The sequence below is a fragment of the Siniperca chuatsi genome, linkage group LG13, assembly GCF_020085105.1.
Source record: "Siniperca chuatsi isolate FFG_IHB_CAS linkage group LG13, ASM2008510v1, whole genome shotgun sequence".
NCBI classification, from domain to species: domain Eukaryota; kingdom Metazoa; phylum Chordata; class Actinopteri; order Centrarchiformes; family Sinipercidae; genus Siniperca; species Siniperca chuatsi.
In genome coordinates this window covers 29,512,988-29,518,581 of record NC_058054.1, presented here as the reverse complement: position 1 = coordinate 29,518,581, position 5,594 = coordinate 29,512,988, and positions in this window count along the sequence as shown.

Sequence of the window (5,594 nt, the reverse complement as noted above, 5' to 3'; positions counted from 1 at the left end):
TATATTGTGTGATGCCTATTTTTATTTTATCTTAATTTGCAGGTGTGTTTTATATTGATTGTTGTAAAGCACTTTGTTACCTGTATTGAAAAGTGCTATACAAATAAAGCTACTATTATTGGGACATATATTTTTGTGATATTTTCCACAGGTGGTAAGTTTTATCCTGTAAAACTCCTGAATATAATTTTTTCAGTGTCTTTTATGAGAATTTTTGTTGGTGAAATAAATACCACCTCAAATATATTTATTACACATTAATTTGGCAAGATGAATACATAGTCCCTGATCTTTGTGGCATTTCTTGTCTGCCTTGGCAGGAGCATCAGTTCTAGACTCAGCACACGTTTTCTCAAAAGTAAACAACACCATCTGTTGGTTATCATAGCACACTACAAGGGTGTTTGTATGTGGTCCAGATTATGGTTAGCACAAAGTGTGGGGCTTGAGACTCCCAGCCAAAATGACATTGTTTACTTTACCATAGAGAAGAGGTTTTCAAACTGAGGCATGGGGGTATAGGAGAGTTGAAAAGATACTGTGTGAGGGTTAGGGAAACAATGGGAAGTCAGTTATTTAAGTTTGATTTTGCACTTATCTCAATTTTGTCAGAGTGAGGGCCTACAGTGTCAGACTTTGAAAACCAAAATATAATGTGTCCAAATAGATGGACAACACACAATAACAGTAATATGAACATTAACACAACATTAAGATTGATATATATTAATTATATATGCCGTATATCCTATGAATATGTGTGTGTGTGTTGTTGATACATATTGATCAGCAGGATCCTGCCTCCGTCTCCTCGGAGGATTTTTAATGTCGAGCTCTTTGAAATCTGAGATCACAGAGTTGAACTTGTTAAAGGAAACCTTCCTTATTTCACTGAATGCTGTACACTGTAGGAGGAAGAGCGTCTCTGTCTCGCCTCACCTGTCCAACAGCGACCACATGTCTGTCTGTGTCTTCCTGTCTGGATGTCCAGTCTGTGGACACTGAGCCTGTACTTGGTCAGGATCTGACATTCTGCCAGTTCAGATACCTTTCTGATCCACTTTGGCTTTTAGTTTCTTCTGTCCAGTGTTCCAGATAGGTTTCTGTACATTGCGTTATAGTTAGCTTTCCTCTGATTGGTGTTTGGAAAGCAGTGCTGCTGTGAGACTGGTCAGAGTGTGTCAGAGGGTCTTTGGGATGGAGGGGGTGTCGGGGGCTGAATGTTAATTATCAGCGGCTCTCTGCCTGATTCTGCTCCACATGTTGGTGTTTTCTGTGTAAAATGTATCTGCAGAGTTCTGCATGGAGAGACTCTGCTGGATGTTTGTCCCGGCGGGTAACGCTGTGGTGACTGAGTGGACCCCATCCTTCACCACCACACAGCGCAGTGGGCTGGATGACACTATCAGATATTTTAAGACACATTTTAATTGGAATTTGAAAATTATAAAATGTTCTCTTAATTGCATTTAGAGCTGTTCGAGCTTTTTCTTTGAGTGCGTTCACGGCCATGTTGAAACTCCCTGATGCTGTTATGGTTAAACCCAGGTAGGTGTGACTCACACTGTGTTCAATGATAAGATTATTAATGGTAAACTGGTATTTGTTCTCCTGGCATCTGGGACGTTTTTGAAACATCATGACACTGTATACACGGCACTAATATTTTTTACAATAAAACTGAATCTAGTGACTACTGTACGTGTAATGTGAAAGGGCTCATGTGTAACGACAAACCCACTGAGTATTCTCACTCTGCAGTTCCCCTCAGCTCTGGGGAGCTTTCAGTTCATTGTTTTGGTTTTCACACAAACTCTGCTCTCATCAACCTGGTGTGTTGAGCAGCAGCTGTTTTCAGTGATAAAGCCTCTGAACTCGAGCTGCTCAGCAGCAGACAGCAGACAGACGCAGTCAGAGAGCAGCTGCTGAACATAGCGGAGCATCTAGCAGCTGAAGAGCCAGATGTTTCCCTCAGGAGGTGGAGGAGACCAAACACAGAGCTGACAGAGAGAAGACCGGACTGACGTTCATCAGGAGACACAAACATGCCTCCAAATGGATGCTAATGTTGCTCTGTGTCTGCTGTGTAAAAAAGGTAACATTTCATAAGAAATTTTAGGTGTGCTCGCACCCTGGTGCCAGCCAGCCTCCTCGCATGCCCAAAGAACGCATGGGCACTCGTGAGTGATTGGCCAAAACGCAAAGTGCTTTATAAACGCTAACCCTAACTGCATTTCATTGTCTCAGTATTTGTGCAATGACAATAAAGTTAAATCTAATCTAATCTAAATGGCCACAAGGTTGCACCATTGTGCAGTTGTGTTAATACCAGGGGGTGCATATCGAGAAGTCTGGTTTAATCTAAGGTTTCTACAGAAAAAGACTTTGTATTCTATGCCTCACAAAACACAAGTGTTTTATAAATGGCCACATGGTGGGGCTATTGGTTAGTTGTGTTAATATGTCAAGCAAAGGCCAGGGTGCACCTGTGTAGCACGGAGGGCATGTATTTGATTTTTGTGTAAGATTATATTTGCCCCTTTTCTCTAACTACTTACTAACATTTATTCATAAATTAATTTAATTGTGAATTTAAATATTTAATATTCAATAATGAATCAGTCAATGTCATCCTACACAGCAATCGAGAATGAGAACATTTATGTATATAAATTAAGTGTGAAATCAATGATGTAAAAACGTCATAATGACAATCTAAGATATTACACATTTGGTGTATACATTGTCTAGGTAGAGCAAAAACTGAAACAACAACAACAACAAAAAACCGACCTAACAAACAAATTAATGCAGCTTTAAATATATCTGCATTAGTATGGACATGGCCTTGATTACAGCTGACCTGTCATGTGTCATCTTATTTATGCAACTGTTGACCTTTTCTCATCATGAACACCTAGTCACAGACAAGACTGGGTTTTCTTCTAAAAGAATCTTTGACCAGAGTCTCAAGTTCAAGTTTTGCACTTTCATTTCAAGTGTAGCTAACCTCAGCTCTGAAAACTCAACTCAACCAGTGAAGCATGGCTCAGACAATGAGATTAGTTCTTCCTGCAACAGCGTACCTTTCAGGAATGTTTGCATAACTAATCTGCATAATGCTCCTGCGCAGCCACTATGTGGTCCATAGACATATGGAAAACCACAGAGTCCAAAATTTGTATTTACCTGTGTAAAACTACAGTGCATTAAATATGCTGATAATATATCAGTTCTAGCCCTTGAGTTGGTAATACTATACATTTATGGAGTTTGAACAGTGGGCTGTGTGCCTGTGAGGTTATACCCAAATGAAGCAATGATTGCCAAATGTTTCCTCAGGCCACTTATTAGTTTGAGGTCAACATCCAGTGTATAAAAATATAATTTACTGATGTCGTACTTTATATCCATCCATGAAAATATAATTGGCCCTAACGGTCAGTCCTGGCAATCACATTAACTCTGCATCCATTCACTAGACCTAAATACATGGATCATTCTGCATAGTTTTTAGACTCAAAAACATTGACAAATGTAACATTTTTATATATCACATAGACCATTCACAACCATTCTGGCAGTAATACAGAAAAAATTGTAGAAATTTAGAACCATCTCTCCTATGATATCTGTATATATGTATAAATGTGTGTATATGTATATATACTGACAGTGCATTATGCCCTTATTTAAACAAGGAAGTCCCACTGCCTTTGATCCTGTGTCTTGTCCCAGACAACACTTCATTGTAATGATTAAATATTATCATATTGGACTCAGATATACTGTAGATATGACACAGCAATAATAATAATTTAATAAAGATCCAGGCCAGAACCCTACCTCCAGTCTCAACTCCAGCTCTGACCCAGCACAGACTTTTTAAGATGGCTCTTTTCAATGTGAGATCCCTCTCTAACAAAATCCATCCATCCATCCATCCATCCATCTTCTTCCGCTTATCCGGGGCCGGGTCGCGGGGGCAGCAGTCTAAGCAGGGACTCCCAGACTTCCTTCGCCCCAGACACTTCCTCCAGCTCCTCCGGGGGGATCCCGAGGCGTTCCCAGGCCAGCCGAGAGACATAGTCCCTCCAGCGTGTCCTGGGTCTTCCCCGGGGCCGCCTCCCGGTGGGACATGCCCAGAACACCTCCCGAGGGAGGCGTCCAGGAGGCATCCGGATCAGATGCCCTAGCCACCTCAGCTGGCTCCTCTCGACGTGGAGGAGCAGCGGCTCTACTCGAGCTCCCCGTGTGACTGAGCTCCTCACCCTATCTCTAAGGGAGCGCCCAGCCACTCGGCGGAGGAAGCCCATTTCGGCGCTTGTATCCGCGATCTTGTCCTTTCGGTCACTACCCAAAGCTCATGACCATAGGTGAGGGCAGGAGCGTAGATTGACCGATAAATCGAGAGCTTTGTCTTTCGACTCAGCTCCTTCTTTACCACAACGGTCCGATACAGCGCCCGCATCACTGCAGGCGCTGCACCGATCCGCCTGTCAATCTCACGCTCCATCCGTCCCTCACTCGTGAACAAGACCCCGAGATACTTAAACTCCTCCACTTGGGGCAAGGACTCCCCACCCACGCGAAGAGAGCAAACCACCTTTTTCCGGTCAAGAACCATGGCCTCAGATTTGGAAGAGCTGATTCTCATCCCAGCTGCTTCACACTCGGCTGCAAACCGTCCCAGTGCATGCTGCAGGTCCTGGTTTGAAGAAGCCATCAGAACGACATCATCTGCAAACAGCAGAGATGAGATCCTGTGGTTCCCAAACCGGACACCCACCGCCCCCTGACTGCGCCTAGAAATTCTGTCCATATAAATTATGAACAGAACCGGTGACAAAGGGCAGCCCTGGCGGAGTCCAACATGCACCGGGAACAGGTCTGACTTACTGCCGGCAATGCGAACACAGCTCCTGCTCCGGTTATACAGGGACCGGACAGCCCTTAGCAAAGGGCCCCGGACCCCATACTCCCAGAGCACTCCCCACAAAGCGCCCCGGGGCACACGGTCGAATGCCTTCTCCAGATCCACAAAGCACATGTGGACTGGTTGGGCAAACTCCCATGAACCCTCGAGCACCCGATGGAGAGTATAGAGCTGGTCCAGTGTTCCACGACCGGGACGAAAACCACTCTGCTCCTCCTGAATCCAAGGTTCGACTATCGGACGAATTCTCCTCTCCAGTACCCTGGAATAGACCTTACCGGGGAGGCTGAGAAGTGTGATCCCTCTGTGATTGGAACACACCCTCCGGTCCCCCTTCTTATACAGAGGGACCACCACCCCGGTCTGCCAGTCCAGAGGCACTGTCCCAGACCGCCACGCGATGTTGCAGAGACGTGTCAGCCAAGACAGTCCCACAACATCCAGAGACTTAAGATACTCAGGACGGATCTCATCCACCCCCGAAGCCTTGCCACCAAGGAGCTTGCCAACAACCTCAGTGACTTCGGCCAGGGTGATGGATGAGTCCGCCTCCGGGTCCCCAGCCTCCGCTTCCTCTTCGGAAGACGTGACAGCGGGATTGAGGAGATCCTCAAAGTATTCCTTCCACCGTCCGACAACATCCCCAGTCGAGGTCAAC